We start from the raw sequence: 26,626 nt of genomic DNA on the forward strand, positions 1-26,626 counted from the left end.
CACCCTACCACCTTTTGATATCCACTATTTCACCTTTACAATGTGTCAGTCATTCATTTTTTCATCCGTCATTCATTCTTCCCCATTCCATCCATCAAGCCATCCATCTATCCAGTCTGCCATCCATCCATCCACTTTGCTATCCATCCACTCTGCCATGCATCCATCCATCCAACGATCCATCCACCCACTCTGTCATCTCTCTCTCCATTCTGCCATCCATCCATCATCCACTCTGCCATCCATCCATTATCCACTCTACCATCCACCCATCCACTCTACCATCTATATACTCACTCAGCCATCCATCTAGCCATCCATCATCATCCATCCATCCATCCACTGTGCCATTCATCTACCCACTCAACCATCATCATCCATCCATCCATCTATCCACTCTGCCATCCATCTACTCTGTCATCCATTCGCTCATTCATCCACTCTGCCTTACATTAACTAATTTCATCCACTCAGCGATCAATCTATCCATCCATCCATCACTTTAATCTGTCATCCTTTCACCTGCCCATCCACCTATTCATTCATCCATCCAGCAATACCTTTACTCTTCCATCATTTCACCTGTCCATTCACCTATCCATTGCTTTACGCTGCCATCCATCCATGTCTTACCTCTGCCATCCTTTCAGATGTTCATCCACCTATCCATTCACTCTCTCATTCATCCAGCTATTTACTCTGCCATTCTTTCACCTATCCTTCCATTTATCTATCCATCCATCACTTTGCCATCCATCCATGTCTTACCTCTGCCATCCTTTCACATGTTCATCCACCTATTAATGTGCTCTCTCATCCATCCAGCCATTTACTCTGCCATCCTTTCACCTGTCCATCCAACTATCCATTCATTTCATGCATCCTTTCACCCGCTCATCCATCAACCCACTCATTCATCCACCTACTCATACACCCATCTTCCTTCCTTTCACCCAGCCTTCCTTTAAATATTCCTTCTTTCTTTCCTTTTCCTTTTTTACTCATCTTTTGTTCTTCCTTTCTCCTTTTTGCTTTTCTGTTGAGGCAGAATTCCTTTATTGCAATAATTACGACATTTAGTCTGCTCAGGTGCAGACAGAATACGAGCAAAAGAACTACAGCTCCCACTGTAGCTGCTGAAGCAACACAACACCCCTGTTTCTGAGCTGTGCTAGCTCCAGCTTATTCACTAACTTGTACTTATCAAGTTATTGCATGCCCACATAGACATTCTGGGTTAATTCAAAGCAGGTATACTGCTCCCTTCAGCATGATATGCTTTCTGGACTCTTTAAGCATGTAACTTGAGTAAGAAGAGTCTTAGACTGTCCACTGAACTGTGATCATCCACAACAGGTGTGTTTGTGGATTTGCAGCCAGTCAGGGAAGACTTCTCAAGAGTGGCTGAACTTCCCAATAACTACACCTTATCTCTGTGGGGACTTGAACATGTTAGTAACTACACTTTATTTATGGGGAGAGTTGAACATTATATTCACACACTTTCTTTGTGGGGACTTGAATAAGACACAATCTGTGTGAGCTCTTGAACAGTCCTATAATCACACACTATTTGTGTGGGCACTTAAACATCATAATCTTCACACACAATCGTTGAGGTGACTCGAACATGATTACCTTCACACACAATCTCTTTGCGATCTTAAACATTCCTATAATCACACACTATCCTCATTACGATGTCGGTTTGAAAGCATCTGACCGACAGTCGGATTCACCTAGACCGTGTTGGGACCCATCTGTCCAGCTCAGTCAGAAACAATTCTGATGGACCGTTTATGATTGTCGCGGTCGGAAGGTGACTTCTGAATCTGTTCCGACCAGCATTTGGAGAATCCGAGTGGGTCGGAACTGATTCTTACAGTTCAACTGTCAGCGTTTCTGCCTGACCAATTATGATGTCAGATTCCAACAGCCTTTCCGACTAGGTCTGTCCGACCCAAAATGGCTGTTGGAAACTGACTTTGGGGGCCCCTAGCATGCCTCCCTTTATCCTGAGTCCTCTGGTTTGGGCTAGAGGGGATATCCAAGGGACCCCCTGAGAAACCATGCACAGTGTGGCAGGCACCATGGGGTGCCCGCAACAGGGAGCAAGGTCTTCCACAGACACCCATTTTCCCAATAGGAGCCTGTGTTGTCAGTCGGAACACAGGCTCTCATTGAAGCCAATGGGATTCCTTCCGAACGGTGTCTGGAAGCATCGTAATTGGTCGGGCAGAACCACCGACCACGAGTTAGTTAGAACCGAATCCGACAAGGAGTCGGGTAGTGTAGTTTCCGACCAACATCGTAATGAGGCCCTAAGTATGTGCGGGGTTGAACATGCCTATAATGCATGAACATGAACAATTGTACCTTCACATGCTATCTATGTAAGGACATGAAAATCATCTTTAAACACTGTCACTGTGGGGACTCGAAGACTACTTTTGTTGCACACTATCTCTGTAGGGACTTGAACATAATAATAAACACACACTATCTTTGTGGCTGCTTGAACACCCAGTAACCACATACTATCTCTGTGGGGAGATTTGACTATTATATTCACACACTATCTTTGTGGGGACTTGAATATGATTAACTTCACACACAATCTGTGGGAGGCCTTGAACATTCCCATAATCACACATGTCCTGATTCACAACAGTAAACTTACATTTTTGTGTATGTTTATGACATTTTGCAATTCACAAAGCAATTTTACAAGTAGTATCTTTACAACTCCTTATCTTTTTATGTGCAGAGTCCCTGCCACGAGATTAGAGGCTCTGCAGCCGTAAAGATACTACTCGTAAAATGCCTTTGTGAATTGCAAAAATTTGTAAGCTTAAACAAAAGTTTAATTTGACCTTTATGAATCAGGACCACAGTATCTCAATGATACTAGAACAGCATTTTTTTTTTTTTTTTTTTTTGTTGAAACCGTTTATTGCAGTTTATAGAAGTTACAGGTATGGGCCTACAACCACACGGCCGGCCGCTAGAGCATCAAAAGCATATTACATACATACAGCAAAAAGCTTTCTCAGCGGTGCACAGTAGAAAAACAGGAGTGATCAATGGTGCAGGCCTCACAGCTCCATGCCCACAGTACGGTTCCATTTTCTTAACGCAAAACAACGTAAACAAACCACAACCGCAAGGCAACCCAAGATCCAAAGTGACAACACGTGCTCCATAAGTGGGGGATCCAAACCAGCAGCAAAATTCTGAAGAGGGGGACGGGAGTAGATCAGGGACTGGGGGATCGCGCACCCGCGGCCAAGGGAGGGGCGCCATCTAGGGAGACGGAGCCGGCGAGGCCGCCGGTAGCAGCGGCGGCTCACAAATACCCCCGCGGTAGGCGTTCCAGGGGCCCCAGAGTTTCATCCACGCCCCAGGCTTACCCCTCGCCACATACACCACCTTTTCACGAAACATACACCAATCCATATGCTCTTTCCAGGCCGACACCGCAGGGGGCCTCTGGGATCCCCACAATTGGGCAATATCACGCTTGGCTATCATGTATCCCAGAGTCACCCACCGCGCCTGCGGGACCGAGTAGTCATTTGGTTCCCAGACATTCAGCAAGCATCTCCTCGCTTCAGGCAGCAGCGCGACACGCGTAACCATTCGTAGAACCTCATGCACACCACGCCAGAATCGCTCCACCTTCGGGCACTCCCACAGTATATGCATGAAAGTCGCCAACGCACCACAGCCACGCTTACACATTCCATCACCGGCAAAACCCATACGTAAAAGCCTGGGCCCCGTCACGTAGACCCGGTGAAGGATCTTGAGCTGGACGAAACGAAGGCGAGCCGGGATGGCCACCTCTTTCGGAGAGGCCACCGCGGAGATCCAATCCTCGTCGTCCAGCTCCAGCCCGTCGGCAACCCAAGCCTCGCGGAGACTAGTCAGCAGACACGATCTATCGTTAATCAATTTTTTGTATATGAGGGAGATCGTGCTGTCCGGGACATGGCCATCTAGCACTCTGTCCTCCAGGGGGGAAGACTCCGGAATGGATGCAACATCCGGGAAGACGGAGCCCAGCGCATGGCGGACCTGTAGGTACCAAAAGTACTCACTGCCCTGCAGCTGAAACTCCGCCTGCAGCGTCTCAAAAGTTTTGAATCCCCCCCTCGTCCAGAGATCTCCCACCGTGCTGATTCCGATCGTGTCCCACTTCTCGAAGCCCTTCGACGTCCACAGGGAGCCCAACCTCTCAGATGCATACAGCGGAGACGCTCGGGTCAAACGGTCCTTCCACCCCATAGCTGCATTAGCCGCGTGCCAGACACGCACCATGACACGTGTCGGTCCCGTCAAACGGGAGTCGGGCGCGCCAGAGTAGAGCGCTCGATTATAATCGCCACCGGGCAGAAGCGTCCTGTCCATCTCAAATGCCGGGTTCAAGGCGGGCCCGTAAAGGCCATGATTAATTGCAGCTAGTTGGGAGGCCCAGTAGTACCGTTTGATGTCCGGGAGGGCGACCCCTCCATCGTACCACGGGAGCGTCAATTTAGCCAGAGCAATACGCGGCCTCCCGTCCCAGAACAGGCGCCGCTGGAGGCCCTCCACCTCGCGAAAGTAGCGTGCCGGGACCAGGTCCATGGTATTCTGGAGGGCGTAGAGGAAGCGCGGCAGGGACATCATCTTAAATAAGGCCGCTCGGCCGAGCGGCGAGAGCGGCAGACGCCGCCAGCGCACCACGTCCTCCCTCAGACGCTGAAGGGGGGGCAGCAAGTTCCGCTCATAGCGGGCCTCCGGGTCAAGAGTGATATATATACCCAAATACCGGAAACCCTGGGAGGCAATCTGGATCGGACAGTCCCGTGGCAAGACCGGGGCCTCCCCGGAGAGCACATAGACACAGGATTTCGCCCAGTTGATGACCAGGCCTGAGTTGCGACCGAAGGAGCGCAAAACATCAACCAGGACGATCAGTGACTTGCGCGGGGAGGCGAGATACAAAAGGATATCGTCAGCATAGAGGGACACGCGGTCCTCATGCTCGGGGGTCCAGCGGAGACCACGGATAGAAGGGTGCCACCGCAACCACTCCGCCAGGGGCTCCATGGCCAGGGCGAACAGGAGAGGCGACAGGGGACAACCCTGTCGCGTGCCCCGCCCCAGCGCGAATGGGGCAGATACTCGCCCATTCACCACCACCCGCGCCAACGGGCCCGAATATAGCAATTTGACCCAGCTGACGAAACCCGGGCCGAACCCAAACTTCGCCAGCATCGCCCAAATATATGGCCATTCGAGCGTATCAAACGCCATGGTGGCGTCCAAGGACGCCAAGATGGCCGGCTCCCGCACAAATGGGACACGCGCGAGCACCCCGTGTAAGCGCCGCAGATTAAGCGCCGTGTTGCGGTGTGGTATAAAGCCCGATTGGTCTTGGTGGACCAAATCGCCCACGACGCCAACCAACCGGTTGGCCAACACCTTGGCGAGGATTTTGGGCTCCGCGTTCAGAAGCGAGATCGGCCTATAGGATGTGACCCGCTCACGGGGCTTCCCCTCCTTATGGATCACCACAATTGTAGCCAGACGCTGGTCCGGCGGGAGGGAGCCCTGCGAGTGGGCCGCAAGGAACATCGCGCGCAGGTGGGGCGCCAACACATCCGGGCGTAGCTTGTATAGCTCAATGGGAATACCATTGGGGCCCATGGCCTTGCCGGATGCAACCGAGCGAATAGCCGAGGCAATTTCGTCCGAGGTGGGCGGGGCATCCAGCGAATCCCTGTCCTCCACCGTAAGGGAGGGCAGTGCGATGTCCCGAAGCAAGGCATGGGAATCTTCCTCCGAGCCGGGAGAAACCGGGGAGTAGACTTCGCGGAAATAATCCGCGAAGCAGGAGACAATGGCTTCCGGCTCAGTGACGCACACACCATCCACGCTCTCAATCAAAGGCACCACGCGGCTCGCTCTTTCCCTCTTGTCCAACCACGCAATCAATTTGCCAGCCTTGTCACCCACATCATACAATCGCCCCTGCTGCTCTCTACTGAGGCCCCTGGCCGCCTCCGTGACGAGGGCCCGATAGGCCGCCTGCTTTAAGTGCAAAACATGCAACTTGGCGTCTGTTACCCCGCTCCCCAGGTCACCCTCCAGTTCTGCAATCTCGGCCTCAACCCGGGTCACCTCCTCCCGCTCGCGCCGCCGGGCATTGGAAATAAAGGAGAGGGCCTCCCCTCTAAGAACCACCTTGAAAGCCCCCCACAGGGAGATGGCAGATGGGACCGACCCCACATTCTCATCGAAATAGCGCTGTAAGGATTTGATCAAGTCGGCACGAATGGTGGGGTCGCGCAGATACCATGCATTGATCGGGGCCACCCTGCCATCCCCCCTCGGGAAGACATCGAAATGCAACAACAATGGGGAGTGGTCTGAGATACCCCGTGCCAAATGGCGCACCTCCCCCACCCTCCCTGCCTGGGCCGCCGGGACAAGGATGTAATCAAGCCGCGAGAGGCTACCATGGGCCCCCGAGTGGAAGGTGTACTGTTGCAATACGGGATGCTTTAAGCGCCAGCAATCCACCAGGCCCAGCGTGTCTAAAAGGCCGGGCAGCCACGCCTGTGCCCGGGGGAGGTCCCTAGGGGGATGGCGATCCATAGACCCAGAGGCAACCGCGTTAAAGTCCCCTCCAACCACCAACAGGCCACCCGGAAGGTCCAGAAGGAGGCGCCCCAGGTCCGCAAATGTAGTGGCTTGTAACCCAGGCGGGACGTACACTGATATAAAGATAAACACTCTACCCTCCATTCGTCCCACCAGAACAGTGTAACGTCCCCTCTCATCATGGCGCACCTCGTCAATCTCCAACGGGAGCGAGTTCTTGACCATAATACCCACCCCCCGCGAGCCCGAAGTGAAGCCGGAGTGGGCCGCCAAACGATATCCCCGCCGATTCATTGCATGAAAGGTGTTACCTATAAGGTGTGTCTCCTGCAGGAAGACAACATCTGGAGAAATACGTTTTAAATACTGCAGGACCACACCACGCTTAATCCTATCCCCCAGGCCGTTAACATTCCATGACAACACAATCAAATCCCTACCCCCCATCATACGTCAAAACAATCGGTCGCCCCCCACCGAGCATCTTAAAAACTACAAAACAGTTGCGGGTTTGCCTTGCGGTGCTAACAAACAACACACCCCCCCCCACCCCCCGGTCCCAACAAAACTCCCCCCTCCCTGCACCCCTGCATGAGCCCAGACAGCCCCCCCAAAGTGCAGTGTGCCTGTCGCCCCATAGCTAAGTACTAACTAGTCCCCCCGAGGAGGAGGGAAGCCCCCAGCAGACCCCACCCGACCTCCCTGGGAGGGGAACATACGAAAGCAATATATGGTAAAGGAACAATATCCAGAGCAAGGCCTATACAGTCACCCCTCAATTCTGATCCGGCGGGCCCTCCCCGCCAGCCGCGCCCCCCCCACCCCGATCTCCAGGCAAAGTATCTAACCAGTCCCCAGCCACCTCGGGCCGGTCGAAGAAGTGCGTACGGCCATCCACCTCCACCCTCAGCTTAGCCGGAAAGAGCATTGAGTACTTGAGGTTTAGGTCCCTTAGGCGACGTTTAATACCAAGAAAGCTCTGTCGCTGCTTCTGGACCGCCGGAGTAAAGTCTGGGTAGAAGTGTACATCCATGTTGTCCAGCCTGACCGGTCCCTGTTGCCTGGAGGTCTGGAGGATGGCGTCTCTGTCCCGGAAATTAAAAATCCGGGCAATAATAGGCCGCGGCGGTGCACCGGTCTTAGGGCGGCCCCCAGGGACCCGGTGGGCACGCTCCACCGCAAAAAGCTTACTCAGCCCCCGGGGCTGGAGATGGGTCAGGATCAGTTCTTCCACGAAGAGATCTGCCGCCTCCGCCTCTCGGCCCTCCGGCACACCAATAATGCGAACATTGTTCCTCCGGGCCCGACCCTCGGAATCCTCCAGTCGCCGGTCCATCAGGGCGCTCGCCTGGCCAAGCCGGCGCACCTCCTTCTGGAGGGCCACCACGTCCGTAGTGAGGCTCGTTGTGGTGTGGGCCAGGGAGTCAACTCGGTCGTTCGTTTTTGACAAGTCTGCCCTCACAAGGCCCACATCCACCAGGACCGAGTCAATTTTTTGCGCCAAGGTATCGAAACGCTGGTCCACTGAGGCCTTCATCTCTGCGATGGCGCCCATGACGTCCCGGAGGGTCAGATCCACCGGTTGGGCAGGCGCCTCCGTCGGGCCCACCAGGGAGGACCGCGATGTCTCCGGAGAACCCTTCTGGAGCGTATAGCGATCCATACTATTGGCCTGGTGCGCCGTGCCACGGCGGGTTGTCTTCATCTTCGCCCGGTCGCCATCTTGTTTGGTGGACATGCTGGCCCTTCCACCGTCGTGCCAAGATCTCCAAACGGGCCGCCACACCAAATCACGGGTGTCAGGGGGGGGGGGCGGGGGCGACCACCGGGCCGCGGGTCAACCCACCGCCGGCGGGTCAGCCGGGCACCTGGACAAGGCAACACCACCGCACCCCGCTCCGCAGCCCGACCCCGCCAGAGGCAAGGAGGGCGCAAAAGCGAAAGTGAAAGTGCGGGGTACGCGAGTCGCCCAGCCCCGCTCGCCGCTGTTATTCACTTCGTCCCCGGATCGCCCCACTACTCCAATCCGGGGGGCCGGCGAGGAGAAGGCCGCAACCTTCAATCGATGCTCCCACCGGTGTTCGGGGTCCGATTCGAGCCCAAAGAACGGGTGGCGCCTCAGCTCGGGTTCACCGACACAGTCCCCTCAACAAGGACAGGATATCGCCAGGATTAATTCAGGAGGTCGCGGAGGTCCTCGGGAGCCTCGCACCTACGCGGCCATCTTGGTTGCGCGCTAGGCTCCTCCTCTAGAACAGCATTTTAGTGGAGACTTGAGCATGATCATCAACCACTATCTTTGTGGCGACTTGAACATGATCACCTTCACACACAATGGCTGTGAGGTCTTGAACTTTCATGTAATCGCTTCATTTCTTTGTGGACTTATACATCATTATCTACACACAGTATTTTCATGCTCTTTTTTTGTGGGAATTTGATCATCATTACCTTCTCACACCGTCTCTTTGAGGTCTTGATCGTACCTATAAGCACACACAATCTTTGGAAAACTTGAACATCCCTATAATCACACACTATGTATATGCAGATTTGAGGTTCACTGATGAAATATCGATGTACAAAGTATCGATATACAAAAATATCGATGCAAAAATATAGGGGCCAATTAGCATGGCGGGTGGATCGCCCCCGCCGGGCCCGTCATCTATACTTGAAAGACCCCCCGCCATATTAGACCGGCGGAAAAGGAGCATAACATGGTGGCCGTGTCTGCAAGACACTGCTATCCCTATTACGATGCTGGCAGAGATCAGCCTTTCCATGGCGGCATTGCCGCCATGGAAAGGCAGGCCGTTCCTGCTGTTGGGGGCCCATTGCGGGCCCCCAGGGTATTGGGGGGTGCACATGGGGGGTACCTATGGTACTCCCCTACATTTGCATGCACAAGGTGGCAGGCACCGCGCGGTGCCTGTCACATTGTGCATGCAAATGCACAACATGCCTTTTTTACATTGCGGCGGGTGGCGCTTACAGCACCGCCCGCCGCAAAGTAAAAAATGCGGGATGCGCCCGCCACTGTGGCGGGCGCATCCTAATTTGGATGGCGGGACCGCCGCAACATCGGCGGTCAGTCCTGTGCCCCGATGCGGTGGCGGGCGAACATAGTCCGTTCGCCATCGTAATAGGCCCCATAGAGCACAAAAATATCGACTCCCTATATTTAAACAGGTAAGTACAAGAATATCAAAGAAAAAATATTGAAGTAAAAAATATAGATGTACAAAATATCGACTTAAATATATATATTACATAAAATAAATATATCAAATATTATTATTTTTAACAAAATAAATTAAATTTAATATACATTTTAACTAAATATAACAAATAAACTTAATTAAAAATATATAAACACACAAACATAAAAATATCTACATATACATATATTTACTTGAATATAATTTATTAACTATTATCTTTATTTCATTTTTTAACTTTTAAATATAAAAAAATATATACATATATCAATAATTTAAAATAAAAAAATAACCATTTTACAATGAATTCAAACAGTTAACTAAAAGTTACTATTCCCACTCCAGTGAGTGCAACAGTTAGGAAAGTGCTGGATAGCGGATGAGTAAAAATTACTATTCCCACTCCAGTGAGTACAACAGTAGGAAAAGATCTGGATAGCAGATGAGTAAAAATTACTATTCCCAGTCCAGTGAGTGCAACAGTAAGGAAAGTGCTGTATAGCAGAGGGGTAAAAATTACTATTCCCACACCAGTGAGTGCAACAGTAGGGAAAGAGCTGGCTAGCAGATGAGTGAAAATTACTATTCTCACTCCAGTGAGTGCAACAGTAAGGAAAGTACTGGATGGCAGAGGGGTAAAAATTACTATTCCCACTCCAGTGAGTGCAACAGTAGGGAAAGAGCTGGCTAGCGGGTGAGTGAAAATTACTGGTCCCACTCCAGTGAGTGCAACAGTAGGGAAAGTGCTGGATGACGGAGGGTTAAAAATTAATACTCCCACTCCAGTGAGTGCAACAGTAGAGAAAGTGCTGGATAGCGGAGGGGTAAAAATTACTAGTCCACCCCAGTGAGTGCAACAGTAGGGAAAGAGCTAGATAGCAGATGAGTAAAAATTACTATTCCCGTCTCCAGTAAGTGCAACAGTAGGGAAAGTGCTGGATGGCAGAGGAATAAAAATTACTATTCCCACTCCAGTGAGTGCAACAGTAAGGAAAGAGCTAGATGGCGAAGGGCGTAAAATTTACTATTCCCACTCCAGTGAGTGCAACAGTAGAGAAAGAGCTGGATAGCGTATGAGTAAAAATTACTATTCCCACTCCAGTGAGTGCAACAGTAGGGAAAGTACTGGATAGCGAATGAGTAAAAATTACTATTCCCACTCTGGTAAGTGCAACAGTAGGGAAAGTGCTGAATAGCGGAGGAGTAAAAATTACTATTCCCACTCCAGTGAGTGCAACAGTAAGGAAAGTGCTGGATGGCGGAGGGGTAAAAATTACTATTCCCACTCCAGTGAGTGCACCAGTAGGAAAAGAGCTGGATAGCGTATGAGTAAATATTACTGTTACCACTCCAGTGAGTGCAACAGTAGAGAAAGTGCTGGATGGCGGAGGAGTAAAAATTACTATTCCCTCTCCAGTGAGTGCAACAGTAAGGAAAGTGTTGGATAGCAGAGAAACAAATTAATAATATTTAAATATTTTTAAAAATGTAAATATAAAAAATAAACAGTATTTAAAAAACTGATTAAATATATTTAACATTAACGTTAAATATATTCATTACAGATATCAAAAAGGTAGAACTATTTTCTAAAATAAATACATTTATAAACAATACTTATTTAAAATAAGCAAATATGGAACATACCACATGATTTTGATTGCGGATTCGCTAAGACTTTTACATTTGACCATTTAATTGGACTTTATTGACTTTTGTGCTCAAATCACTTGATGAACTTTCATTGAAACATTTATCATGTGCATAGAACTCCAGTTCACAGCATTGTGCAGGATTCTTTCCTTCACCTACTCAGGGGTTATAGGGTGTTTCCCCTACCTTTTTACACCCTACTTATTAGATATCCAGCACACTACACGCTGAAGCAGCTAGGCGCCATCACTTCCTATACCACTAACACCCAACATTAGAGAAGTAATGTGAATAGTTTGTACATACACAATGATTATTTTTTCCAAAATGAACTGACATATCACAATTGAAGATAAATTGTAAATAAAAAGAAATTGTGGTTGACATAATAACACAGAGGAAATGAAATGTTATGAGACGTGAAATGCATAACCTCTAAAACTGTGCAAAGATGGCTGTTGTATATTTACCATTAGTAAAAGAATGATCCGTTTCCTATTTTGCTAATATACATTGCCAACCAATTGAAATGGCGAGTATAGGTTGAGTATGTTATGAATGCCGGTTAACCCGACAATGACAAAGGCTTATAGCCGAAACACGTTTGTCGGAGCGATTTTCATCAAGTTGCTTATTAAAGAATATTGCAACGATTTCCCTCGATTGTGTGATTCTTTTAAGGTTAAACGAAGATAGCATGAAACTCCGCCTTCACGAATCACTGTACTATCCGTGTCAAGTGGTATATTTGTATCTCAAGCTGTGGAGGATCTGTGGATCCAACAGATAAAAAGATATGTCCTGATTGGCTGCCACCACATCAACAAAGTCTCCCAAGGCCTGGTTGTGGGGTCCCAGAGGGACCAATCTGGGACCAAGAGCTTAAATGATTAGTGTGAATTTGTGGATGATCCGTGGTAGCTTTTGTTTAAAAAAGGGCTGACTTTTTGAGAAAAAAACCCACCGGGATGGGCTAGGGCAGATTTTTCAAAATAGTTAAGAGCATGCGACGTCCCTCTCCGAGCTGCTTTCTGCCCCTGGGCCCCAGGAGCCTGACATTTATTTGGATGGTGAAGCATTGGGGGGGCGCTGTACTGGACCGCTGTGTGTAGGTGACCTTTCATGTTTAATGAATGAGATGTGTGTGACCAAGCCCCTACAGTGCACAGCCTTCACTTTGTACAGAAGTCTTCATGGATCACCAACTCCCTCCAGACACTCTAGTCCCATTTGGTGTCCAAAACCCTACTAATCACAGTCTTTGCCCTGTACCAGACCCTTTTTACGTAGACAATCTCTTGTTTATAATCAATGAGACATGGCTGGCCAACCCTCGCTACAACACACAGCCTTTGCTTTTTGTGCGTAGGGGATCTTTCATGGGCAATCTATGAGATGTGGTTTGCCTAGCCCGTAGAACGTAAAACCTTTGCTTTGTTCAAAGGTCTTCACAGAGTCCACTCTCTCCAGACACCCAGACCCCATTAGGTGGCAAGTTCCAAATAGGCCCTGTCTTCACCCTAAAGTGAACCATTTGTAGGTAGATGACCTCAATGAGAAGTAAGTGGTCATGCCCCTACAAAACTGGCTCCCCACTGCAAAAATATACTTTTGTAAGCTGTGTTGCATCACTCACAGAGCAATAAAAAGCAAAGAAATGAAATTCCTCTGATCAAAATACACCAAATATTTCCATCCAGGGAGCTTACATCATAAGCTGGTACTGTGTTTACTAATGCCTGCCCAGAAGAAAAGTGTAGGTGATACTACCTTCTCCATTCAAGCCACCAAACTATGGAACTCCCTTCATGAAATGATTAGAGCTGCTGAGAATCACATAGACTTCCAAAGAGTGGTTAAGATTGAGGTTTTCCCAACATAATAAATCAGAGAAACTATATGATCTCTTTCACAACGAGTACTCTCGTACATTCTGACCACTCTGCCTATAAACAGGCGACACTGCAAGACCCTTTAAGATCAAGGGAGAACTAAAGCACAATACCTTTATAAACACCCCCCTTAGTAACATCAGGGGAGAACCAGATCACCCTACAAATATATCAGTCATGTGTCCGTCTCAAAAATACATAAAGAACAATAGTTACAAATCACAGAGATGATCCACTCCTCCAAATCTCACCTGACAAACCCAAGGTATAAAAATCAGGCATAACACAGTACCTCACATTAGAAAAAGGGAAGCATAAAGTTGTAAACAAAGGAAATATTCATTCCGCTTTCCATTAACATGAACTCACATTATTGATCACACCTCCCTCCTAATAACTTAATCTACCACAAAACACTGGAGGAAACGCATGCAAGAGTTTCTTGAGAGCACAACACTAGCCCCACTAATCAAAAATAACTAACAATCCCTAATGACCACCAGAATAACCACAGACCTTGAGCACTGAAATAGTGTGCTACCTACACAAAACACTTAAATATCTCGTCAGTGGTAGTAAGAGCTATATAAAGCAATTGAAATACAATAAACTGGCTCCTTTATGGTGTGCTAAATTCCATACTACAGATTTCGTTGTAATACATCATGTTTGCAAGCAGATTATCTTTTATTTGAAAGAGCAAGATAACGAGAATTTAAGTGGTTTGTGAGACGAGTGATGGTGTGACCATGTATTTTAAGCCATAAAGTCCTCTCTGCTGTATGTTAAAAGGATATTGCAAATCACCTTGGAATTTGAATGGCCTACAAAGAAATTTGGATTTTAGCCATATTCTGCTAAACAGGATCACGGAACTCCTTACTGATTTCCAATATCCTCTCCATGTACAGCAGCAGTGACTTTAACCCATTTAAAAAGATTTTTGGTGTTCCCGCCCCACCAAATAAAATACTATCTCCTTTTATATTTCATTGCTTATCTTATTTATTTCTGTTCTATTTATATACCAGTTAAATAAAGTCCTTTTCTTTTAACAACATAAAGTACAGACTTGCTATTGATGTTAAGTGCTGTTCACTGCTACATACTATGGGGCCAATTCCGATCCGGGCCGGAAGGGCACCGAACGCGATCCAGACGGAAAAACTACGAGCCGTACGCGTGTTTTCCTTCCGACTCATACAGCTGTATTAGCGAGCAAGTACGATGCGAGCTACATGAAATTCACCGACCGAGTCATTTCCGGGTCCGAACCACTCCGTACGTCTCGGTCGGAAGCTAACCGTGGCGTGCAATGGATGCGATTCATGACTGAGCCAGTACGATGCACGCGTCGGACAGCCTGTGTGAGCCGGAATGTCCGGCTCGCAAATTGTCCGGGTGGTTGCCTTTGAGGGGTCCGCGTCGGACTCCCGGTCACCCGCAGCCCTATGACTCGGACACAGGGGGAGACCCATGGGTCTCCCCCAACACAGGCATGTACGGTGCGGATGGCACCAACGCGTACCCACTGTAGGGGGCGCACTTGTCCGCGACGTACCCATTCAGTCAATGGGAGCCCATGTACGTGTCGTAAGACCGGCTCCCATTGACTTCTTTGGGAGTCCGACCGAACCGAGTCCAGCAGCATACGGCCGCATCGTACTCGCTCGGTCGGACTGCAGGACTCCGGCTCAGTCGGAGTGCTTTCTGACCCGGATCAGAATCGGCCCATGAGTCTAAATTATAAAGAATGGAAAGTCCATCTCCAGTGGTAAGACTTAATTCGATTCAGGTGCTTTGCACAAATGAGCCTCTAGATTTACCCTGAGGTAAATTGAGAGAAGGTGCCCTGTGCCCTCTTTTGAATGAAACATATGTGACAGCCCTTCAGGCATTTTACTTTATATCAATATCTATTTAAATCACTCTAGGTGGTGTCCCAAAGCCATTTCTGGTATATCAACAGTTCCTACATATCCCTTCCAAAAGGCTTTTCAGTGCTGTCTGCTCTGAGGGTATTGAAGCACTTTACATGAGCACCTGTTACATTATACAAAGTTGTGGGTCCCATACACACTGCATCACTGGAACCAAGCTATACCTGTCTGATGAGCCCTTACTAAAGCGAAAACCGGTCCTGGGTTGCTTGTGTTGCGGGTCAGGAAGGGTCTGGGCCTAGCAGTTTGGGATAGACTGTTCCCATTGGAGCAGGGTCTAAACTGATTTGCATATGGATGTGTCCAAGGTGGCATAGTGTACAAAAAATCAATAGACTGGGATGCAGCCAGAGTCATTACCAGTGGCTGAGATGAATTCAAATATTCCATTCATAATATTTTTGTATACGCTAGTGTGTTGCCCTAAAACTAGTCATAGTATGGAATATGGGATTATTTTCATTTGGCAACAGAGTCTTGGAAAACTCTATACATATTAAGTCAGTAACTGAGCCTTAAGTTACTCAAAGAATACCCATTACGGGAAAATATGCATCATTCCCCCACCTCTACCCTCTTCCCACCCAGAGAAATGCAAATTGAATCGTATCTTGTCTTGATAGTTTTCATTTGCTTGTGCTACTTTAAGGGCCTCATGTACAAAAAGTAATTTTTCCAGTATTTAGAAATAGCAAAATGTTATGTACTATGGGTCCAGAGTCTTAAATAGAAACTTTTATGATTCGTTATTTAAGAATACTTGGGGGTATATTTACTAAGATTTAGAGCTGTGTTTGCATCTCAAAAGTGATGCAAATCAATGCTTTTTATTTTTTTTAACTAATTTACTTTCCAGGGCAAATCTTGTTTTGCACTGGAAAATCACTTTAAATTAGTGCAAAGCAGCTTATTTATTGGCAAGGGAGCGTTCCATTGGTGGTGCATGGGTGTTCCCATGCAACCACCCAAGGTTTCTGACACAAAACCCTATTCACTTAAAAAAGTAGAGAGGGTTTTGCGTCAAAAAATAGTGGCCACTTCAACCAGGTGCTATCACTGTGAAGTGCTTTTATTTCTTTTTTTTCCGACTTTGCATGTTTGCTGCACTGTACAGCAAACATACAAGGTGAAAAAAGTTTTAAAGTTAGTCTAAGCATAATATTTTGTACTAAAAGGGTATCTTTCTAGTACAAAACCTATGCTAGACTCACGCAGACACCCTTGCACTATGGTGCAAAGGTGTATGCATGGTGCACAGAAGCATATTTCTGTGCTGGTGCTAGGGAGAGTGCCATATTTCTGTAAATGTGGTGCTCTCCTGCTCGCTCCTGCACGCTCCTTCTCACGCAATGCAGCATTTGCAGCTGCTGCACTGCGCGGCTTGATAATTTATTAAATCTGGTAAAAGGGGTTGCAGTGTGCACATTGAATTTCACCGAATGCATCTGTATTTTGCGAACCAACCAACGTACTAATAGGTCAGTTCACATCATACAGAATCACAGTGGGTTGGAATCTGACCTACCTTATTAGTATGCATGAGCTAGGTCGCAAATTGCAACCCATTATGATTGGCTACAATCACAGAGATGGTGGCCTGCATGTGCATTTAAAAATGTTGTATGTAATGCGCCTCTTACCCATTTCACATCATCCCAAATCTATCCATCTGAACTTCCCTACATATTCATCACACCATTCCTGTAATTCTCTTCCTTCTCTAAAGTTCCACTAAAGCCTTATACATATTTCTCTAATCTTAGACAGTTCTGCACACTTTCTACATTTTATCCTTCTTCAAAAAGCAATCCCCAAACAGTCCGTGTCCTTTTTACGTCATGCCTCTCCGTGGTCTCCCCTTTATATGTTTTATTTTGTAGCTCTGTCACTTTCTCCTTCCCCACATCTCTCCATTTCAATTAAACGAACAACTTGACAAAACACAACAACTCCAAGCGTTCACTTTGTGAAGGGCTCGAGATATGAGGCCCTTTCCTCCTTCACAAAGTCATGGCAGAGATGCAGCTATTTAATTACAAATAAAATAAAGTACACTTTAAAGTTAGTTCTTCCCTTTAAAATAATAAACGCTGCGTGATTGTTACAATTGCACATTTATTTGGAGATTGAGTTTCTGCTCACAGACAGGCTTTGTCTGCACGCCTCAGCCCCATCCTTTCTGCAATACTGGCCGCATATCAGAGCTTTCCCATGCTGCTTACTTGATGGCAGGTGTGTGAGGAGCAAACCCATCCCCCAGTCTGGGAAGGTAGCAGACTTTAGGGGTTTCCGGCCGCACGGGTCTCTTGCGATGCTAATGACCCTTTTGTTATGCACAGAGACGCGCATTTGCAACTCTGCCATTCTGAAGTCCTGCCTTGAGTTTCTGTCCAAGGCAGAGAGTATTCCACTTGATGTCTGGAAGGAAGGCCTTTCTTTTATCCTCTTCAGGATGCAACACAACATGAAACACTTTCATGCCTTTCACTAAAGGCGCGAAAAGCGTGTTCTTTGTCATGAACCTGTTTGGTTTTAAATCGACAAGCATTCTCATGTTTGCATTACAAGCAATTTTCCTGAAATTAGGGGTATTTCACTGCCACTGTTCTAAACACAGTACTTTTTTCAACAGGTCTCATGTTTTAGAATAACCGCAAAAGGTATCTCATATGTATTCAGCGCCTGAGTGCTACATTGAGACAGGTTAATAATAATAATTACATTTTTGTACGGATTGTCAGGGCTTTTTTCTGATGGAAGGAGGTTGCTTCCAGAGGCTCAATAATGTGAACACTTAGACACCCAAAATTGAAAACACAGTTTAAAACAAAAAACAAGTACACTTGTGCTTTTGTGCTTTTATTTTCTTTTTAATTCAACATTTGTTTTACACTAGCTCCTTTAATGGGGAGGATGTGGCCTATGGCCAGAGCTGCCAACGTTGGAACTGGAGATCGTGGTTTGAGTCTCAGCATCAGATCCAGTGATTCTAGGCAAATCACCTAATCTCCCAGTGCTTGAAAAAAAAATATCCTTGTGTAAAGTAAGTGCTGCTCATGTAATGCGCTCCAATACCTTCGGGTCGATTTTGCGCTGTATAAAAGTTGCCAAAATAAATGTAAGAGCTTCAATGAACAGCATTCATAAAATGGTGTTCTGGGGCATCCATGCACAAAATACACACTATTATGCTGGTAAATAACAATTTTATTATCACTTACTGAACTCGTAGTTGCGTTTCTTAAACCACTGCACCTTCTGCAACATTGTAATTTGTATCAATGCATGTTAAATGGTAAAAATACTAGAAATAAAGCCTCAGAATCTGATGCAAAATTTCACTTTAGATGCATAGTTCACACATATTTTGTACTTATGTGTGCATAATTTGCTTTTTTAATTTCGTGAAGGCGGATATTATTTCATAGGCTGTGAGTATGCCATTTACAATGTATTCGCTTAATTCTGCAAAGTACACACATTCAATACTGATGTGGTATGAGTTACAAGAGGCGTTACACACTCTCATTAAGGGGCACATTGATCAACAAATCATGCGATGCAACGCAGCAAGCCACCTTGCTGCGCTGCACTGCTTGATAGGAAAAGGGCAGGAATGCGCTGTACTTAACAGTATACAGGGCATTCCTGCCATTTCCCAGCGCTGGGGCACGATGGATTGCCTAGCACCAGCGAAGGCACCCATGCACCATCGTGCAAGGGTGCCTGCATTGTAAGCAGGATTGCTTTTGTGCAGGAAGAGGCACCTTACTGCACAAAAACAATCCTGAGAGTTGTTAGAAAGAAGAAAAAACAAGGAGAAATAAATATATTTCCCCTCATTGCGCCTCACCTGGAGAGAAGTAGAATTTTGACGCATTCCAATGTTTATCAGTGTTAGTAACTCCTGGAAAGTGCCAAAAGCCATGGGTGAAACCTCTGGAAACAGGTTTCGTTCAATTAACAGACTTGACACTTTGAGGCCTCAACTTCCTTCTACACCCACCAATCCTGTCAGGGCTCAAGAAACGTTCTGTGTATATATGCCCAGAAAAGACATAGACCTTACCCACACCCCTCCTCGTTGAGTGTGCATCTCAGGTATCTACTTATAGTTATTAGGGTCAGACTTCGATTCCTGGAAAGTTATGAGATTTCCCTCTGCGAAGAGCACATCTTTTTTTGCAACATCTATTGGCATGTAAAGTCATTGTTCCTTTTGAATATTCCCAATTTTTAAGCCAGTATGTGTGAAGGTCTGTACAAAACCATAGAATATGTACAATGCCGCAGTCTATTGGTTACAAAAACTGGGGGGGGGTAGGCCCAAAAGGACCACAGCCAGGTAGGGCCGTACTAAATTGAATACAAAAAAAGGGGGAACCTGGCTCGGTTTGACGTTCTGCTCTTATTATTTTTGAGCAGCAAACAGACCACTATCTTTTCTGCTTGAATGGAATTTTTATTAAACCATTCCTATTCTTTGCAATTGTTTGTTTATCAAAAAGATTTTGATTGCATGAGAAGTGACACACATTTTTCAAATTAACATACAAAACATGAAAAATACTTGTAACAATTCACTACAGACAACGCATGAAATGCTTATATATGAACATATTTATATACAATAACGGACTTTTGCATCATAACACACGAGTGATCCTATCGCTATCTTGCTTTTGGAGCAAATGGAACGGTAAACAACCTTTACAACGCAACTTTTACAACGCACTACCATTACAACGAAACTTTTACAACGAACGCGATGTAACCACGCGATGCCATTACAACGCAAGTCTTTACATCGACTTGCGCTAGATGGCGTGCTAACATTACAAATAGTGTAGTTTACTATCCCAACACCTTCCCTACTGTTAAGTTGACTGGAGTTGAAATAGTAAATTACGCTTTTCTAATGTTAGCACGCCCTCTAGCGCAAGTCGATGTAAAGACTTGCGTTGTAATGGCATAGCGTAGTAACATCGCAGTCGTTGTAACGACCGCGATGTAACTGCACGCGTTGTAATGACTTGCGTTGTTACGTCATACATCCAAATGGAACATGTGCCAAACATGGGAAAATATTTAGAGTGTGGGCGTACGATTTAATGCAAAACCCTCACGTCAAAAGTTTATTCAAATTCCTCTGTGTTGAAAAAAAGTGCCGACGCATTTCAAGACCCAGTCCTCTGGTACCGGGACTCTCATCAGGGCTTCATGTTAGTGGTCAGCGATTTCTGATTGCCTGATTCTCAGATAGAGCTGCTGCTCTTGCTCCTATCTTTGTGATGACCAGGGACGGAAATTACCGCAGTGCGCTTCATAGTTAATGCCGGGGGAATTTCTTTCAAACTTTCACGGGTCCCTCAGAGAAAGGGATATTGCCACCACAACGTAACTTTCAGTGACGTTGTGATGGCGATAGGGATCTGGCCTTATAAATAAGGCACCCTTTCACGCTGTATTTAGCGTGACAGGGGAGGGTAATGGGTGTTACTGTGGGCATTCTACCGCAACACTTAATTGATTTTGATGCTGGCCCCATTTACAGGGATAGCATAAATTTGAGGCAGCATCAAAATTAAGATCAGGGAAAACCTGGTCTTAAACAGGCAAAATGAGGAGAAGTTATTTATTTCTCCTAGTATTTGCCGTTTCTAAGTGTGCCGTTTTGTGCAGCACACATAGAAACGGTGAACTGCCTATGATTGTTTATGTGCAGGAAGACCCCCCTTCCTGCAAGTAAACGATCCAAAAAAATGCTGTTTTGCAACTTCTATATGTTCTGCATTAAGCAGCACGCATAGAAGTTGCAAAAAGGCATTTAAAGATTGTTTAAGTGCAGGAACGGGGACCTTCTTGCACATAAACATCTTCCCCCTCAACACAGTCTCCCTTGCACTAGGATGCAAGGGTGCCTGTGTTGGCACTAGGCAGCTAATGTTAGCACAGGGGGCAAATGCAGGGCTGCACCATATTCTAGTAAATATGGTGCAGCCCTGCGTTTCCAAACTGATGAAGATTGTCATTAGCCTTCTTGACTAACACACTACGCCACTTTATTGTAAATATGCCCCCGCAAGTCAACAAAATGCAACTAGCATTCAGTAGACCGGCTCCTGGCATTTCATTTTTACCTCCATCTGGATTTATTGATTTGGGACTTAACTATTTAGCCTTCTGCCTGCTCTGAGGTTTTTAGGATTTAAACCCAGCAAGTAGCACTGCATCTCAGTCAAACATATTTATGTGTGTTGACATCCAGCATGGCTATTTTCCCTTGACGTTTTCCACTATCTCTTTCAACATTTATTCCATGGTATAAGTTGAGTGTAATTTTACTCACACTGTGTTTTTTTTAATCACAAATCAAGAAACAGCACGTCACTTCGTAAGTATTGCTGAAGCACAGCCTGCCTAAAGAACATAACAGGTGAACGCAGGTTTCCCACTATTTGAACAAGCTCTCAGCAGGTGCACCTTAGAAGACTATATGGTAAACCTTTGCAAACTGGAAACCTTTGACCAAAGGCCCATTCACTACGTGGTCAGTCAACATATCCTGAACATAAAACAAAAGAAATCTTCCACCATGTCAGGGCCATTGATTTTTTGTTTTGCTGAAATAACTCTCATCATTGATCATTTGTTTTAACAAAACAAAAAACAAATTACTTTCAATTATGCAAGCAAGGAAGTTACCGAGCCAAAGAGTAATGAGCATTTGGAAAAATTACTCAGACGTAATTTTTCCAGGTGGAACATCAAAATGATTACACAACATCCATGTGACAACATTAATATATTCACACCTTGTCCTTGCTTGGACCTTCATATGAATACACACTATCCCTGTGGAGGTTTCTATATAATCACACACCATCCCTGTGCGGCCCTCTGTATGAACATACACTATAACTGTGAGTGAGTACTTCAATATGATCCCACACCGTCCCTGTGGAGACTTGTATATAATCACACACCATCTCTGTGGGCACTTCAAGATGATAGCACAGAACCCTGAGAGTGTCTCAGTATACCCGGACACCATGTCTGTGATAGCTTCAATGTGATTACAATTAATAATTGTGGGGGTTTTACTATGACACTTCCGCCCCTGTGCGGACTAAAAATACAATAACACACCTTGCCTGTGAGGACTACAATATAATCACACAATATTTCACAAACTTCAATATATTCACAACTCATCTCTGTTTGGGCCTTAATTTGATCACACACTATCCCTGTGGGAAATTCAAGATGATAACAAAGGGCTCTTCAATATGACCATACTCCATAGATGTGAGTGCTTATTTATGGTAGCACACCATCTCTGTGAGAACATCATTATGATAACACAAAATCCTCTAAGAGTTCAATATAACCACACACCATGCATTTGAGGACTTCAATAGGATCAAACCTCAACCTTGTGAAGATTTTAGCATGAACCCACAACATTCAAATTAAGGTTTCAATATGATCATACATTATCACTGTGAGGACTTCAATATGATCACACACTGTCTCTGTGGCGACTTCAAGACGATAACACAGAACCCAGAGAGGATCTTATTATAATCAGACACTATGCCCATGAGAGCTTTAAAATGATTACACATCATCACTATCCGGTATTCACTACGACACACCACCACTGTACAGACGTCAATACAATAACGCACCATGCCTGCGAGGACTTCAATATGATCACACAACATCCAAGTGACAACATCAATAAATTCACACCTCATCTCAGTTTGTGCCCTAATATGATCATACACATACCTCTCGTAATTCCCTGTAGCGTAATCAAGCAGACTTCCCAAAATATTATGCAAGATCACATGGAAATACGTGAGAAGAGTAATTTTGCATTTGTCAGTTTATTCTTAGCGCTAAAATGCCCCCTCACATCCAAAAAGGACATAAGGATCGCATTTTGCACTAAGAAATAGCTCTAAATACAACAGAACATGAATAGTGAGCGTGAGCAGCTGCTTGCTAAATGTGCACTTGGGGTCGGCTTTTCCCCCAAATTACTCCTGGTATTTAGCACTAGTTTCTTAGCACAAAATAAACCCTCACGTCCAAAATGGAAAAGGATGCATTTTGCGCTAGGAAAATAGCTCTAAAATGCCCTTGGTCATCACCCTTAGAAAGACAATCAGATATCTATCTAGGTGTGGGCACCACCGAGTGACTGTCCTCAGGTGACAACAAGCAGTACACTCTCCATCTATAGTGTAACCTTCAATGAGGAGCAAAATAGGCATTGAATATAGAAGAGTGGTGAACTGGGTCACAACCATAGAGACACTTACTCAAGGGGGGTAGGAGGACGGGTATATACATTTTGTTTTCTTTTCCTTGTATTACCTTTTCTCTTTATTGTTGAGTGAAACTTAATTTTAAGAGGTGAATACACTGTACCTTTTACTGTACTGTTAGTAGACAGGATAACCAATGGGACCAAAACGTGTGTCACTGGCCCACTATGGACAAACACTAGATCCCTATTAGGCCAAGCACCTGGTCTTACCCCGGAGTTGGGCTGTGCGGGAGGGCGGGGACCCCAACGTACATATATCCTGGGGATATGGGACCACAATCAATTGCATGATATCGGACTTCGGTCTCCAAACACAGAGTTAAATAATGTATGGTAGATGCGTTAACTATGTAAATCACACCAACATCTTGTAACATGCAATAGAGATATTTTTTTAAAGAAAGAAAAATAGCTTGAAATGCTGCAGAACATATCTAGCAGCGTGAGCAGCTGCTCACGCTTGCTAAATGTGCTCTTGTGGTAGGATTTTCCCCTCAAATTACTCTTAATTGCACAAGCAGGTGTATTTACATTATTATCTGTAATTTCACATAAAGAGCAATGAGGATTTATGAAAATTACTTTGATTACTGCGGCGTAATTAAAATCATTTCCAGACATAACTTCTATATGATAACACAACATTCAAATGACAACATCAATATATTCACATATTGTCCTTGCTTGGACCTTGATATGATCACACACCATCCGTATGGAGACTTCTATATGATTACAAACAGTCTCTGTGGGGACTTCAATATGATAACACAGAACTCTGACATGATCTCTGTATTATCAGACAGCATGTCTGTGCTATCTTCAGTATGATTACACATCAGTATTTAGTTGGTTTTTGCTTCGACAAATGATCGCTGTGCAGATTTCAACACAATAATAGCCATGCCGGTCAACACTTCAATGTTATTAAACAATATCCAAGTGACAATGTCAATACATTTATATCTCCTCCCTGTTTGGGCCTAAATATGATAGTACACTCTCACTGTGAGGAATTCATAATGATAACATAGAATCATGTAGGCACTTCAATATGAACATGCACAACCCATGCGAGGACATAATTACTGTACCACAAAACCCTCTCAGGACTTCAATATGAGCACACACCATCCTTGTGAGGGCATCAATAGAACCATGTCATCCCTGTGCAGGTTTAATAAAATTCAGCGCTATAATGCAGACTTGCGCAAGAAGAGTAATTTTCCAATTGATGCTATTTTCTTAAAACAAAAATGATTCGATTTGATTTGAATACTTATAAAACGCGTGATTGCCCAGAGGTGTCTTGGCCCTAATGTTCGATACGCTACGGGTTACGGCTGAGGTGAAATTCTGGCTTAGCAGAGAAAGAGCCAGGTTTTTACTGCCTTTCTGAAAGACAGAAGCGAAGGGCTACTTTTTATTGTGATAGGGAGGAGTTTCCACATTTTGGCTGTCCTCAACAGAAAGCTTCTCCCTCCTCACCTAGCTTGCTTGAACTTAGGTACTTGTAGAAGTTTTGCGTGAGCAGATCTCAGACTTCTTGCTGGTACATACCATTTCAGGTGTGTTCTCAAGAACTGATGTCCTGAGCCATGAAGGGCCTTATATGCCAGACACAAAGTCTTGAACATAATCCTTTTTTCCACCGGTAACCAGTGGAGGGCTCTTAGTCTGTGAGAGACTGGTTCGGATCTGGGAATATCCAGCACTAACCTTGCTGCTGCGTTCTGGAGACGCTAAAATTGTTAGATGTTGGGTTTGAATCCCTGCATTCAGAGCATTGCCGTAGTCCAGTCTGGACAGGCCCAATGCCGTAACAACTGTTTTATGTGAGTCATGGGGAATGAAAGGACAAATTCTTCAGATCATTTTTAAAATGTACCAGATGCCCCCTCACTTCCAAAATGGATGTGAGGATGCTATTGCACTAAGAAATAGAAGTAATTGCAACAGAACATGAACAGCATGAAAGAGCAGCTGCTTGTTAAATGTGGATTTGGGGTAGGATTTTCTCCCAACTTACTGATGGTATTTATCATGAGCTGGTAAGCACAAAATTAACACTTGCATCCAAAATGGACACAGAAATGCTTTATGTGGTTAAATGCTAAATGCAACACAATATAACCAACAGTGCAAGCAGCCACTCACACTTGTTAAATGTGCTCTTATGGTAGTATTTCCCCCCCAAATAACTCCTCATCATGCTAGCATGCTAGCAGATGTAATCGCATTATTATTGCTAATTCCACATCAAAGTGTAATGCGGATTTACCAAAATCACTCAGATTACTCCAGCATAATTAAAATGACTTCGAGACCTAACTTCAATATTATTGTACAGCATCCTTGTACAGGTTTTAGTGTGATCACACACCATTTCTGTGGGGACTTCAGTATGATCATACACCATCTTTGTGGTGACTTCAAGATGATAACACAGAACCCTGAGAAGACCTCAGTATAATCAGACACTATGCCCCTGAGAGAGTCAATATGATTGCAAATCTTCACTATGGGGTACTTACTATGACACATCGCCACTGAGCAGACTTCAATACAATAAAACACTGTGCCTGTGAGGACTTCAATATGATCACACAACATACAAGTGTCAACATCAATCTATTCCCACCATATCTCTGCTACCTTAATATGACCAGACACTATCCCTGTGGAGGGGCTTCTAAATTGTCTCTGTTGGGACGTCAAGATAATAAAACCGAACACTGCAAAGAACTCTGTATAATTGGACACCATGTCTGTGATAGCTTCAATATGATTACACATCATCTTTATGGGGTATTCACTATGAAACACCACCACTGTGCAGACCTAAATACACTAACACACCATGCCTGCAAAAATGTCAATATGATTACACAATATCCAAGTGCCAGCATCAATATATTATCACCATGTCCCTGC

This window comes from Triturus cristatus, chromosome 9, assembly GCF_964204655.1.
Source record: "Triturus cristatus chromosome 9, aTriCri1.1, whole genome shotgun sequence".
Classification (NCBI taxonomy): Eukaryota; Metazoa; Chordata; class Amphibia; order Caudata; family Salamandridae; genus Triturus; species Triturus cristatus.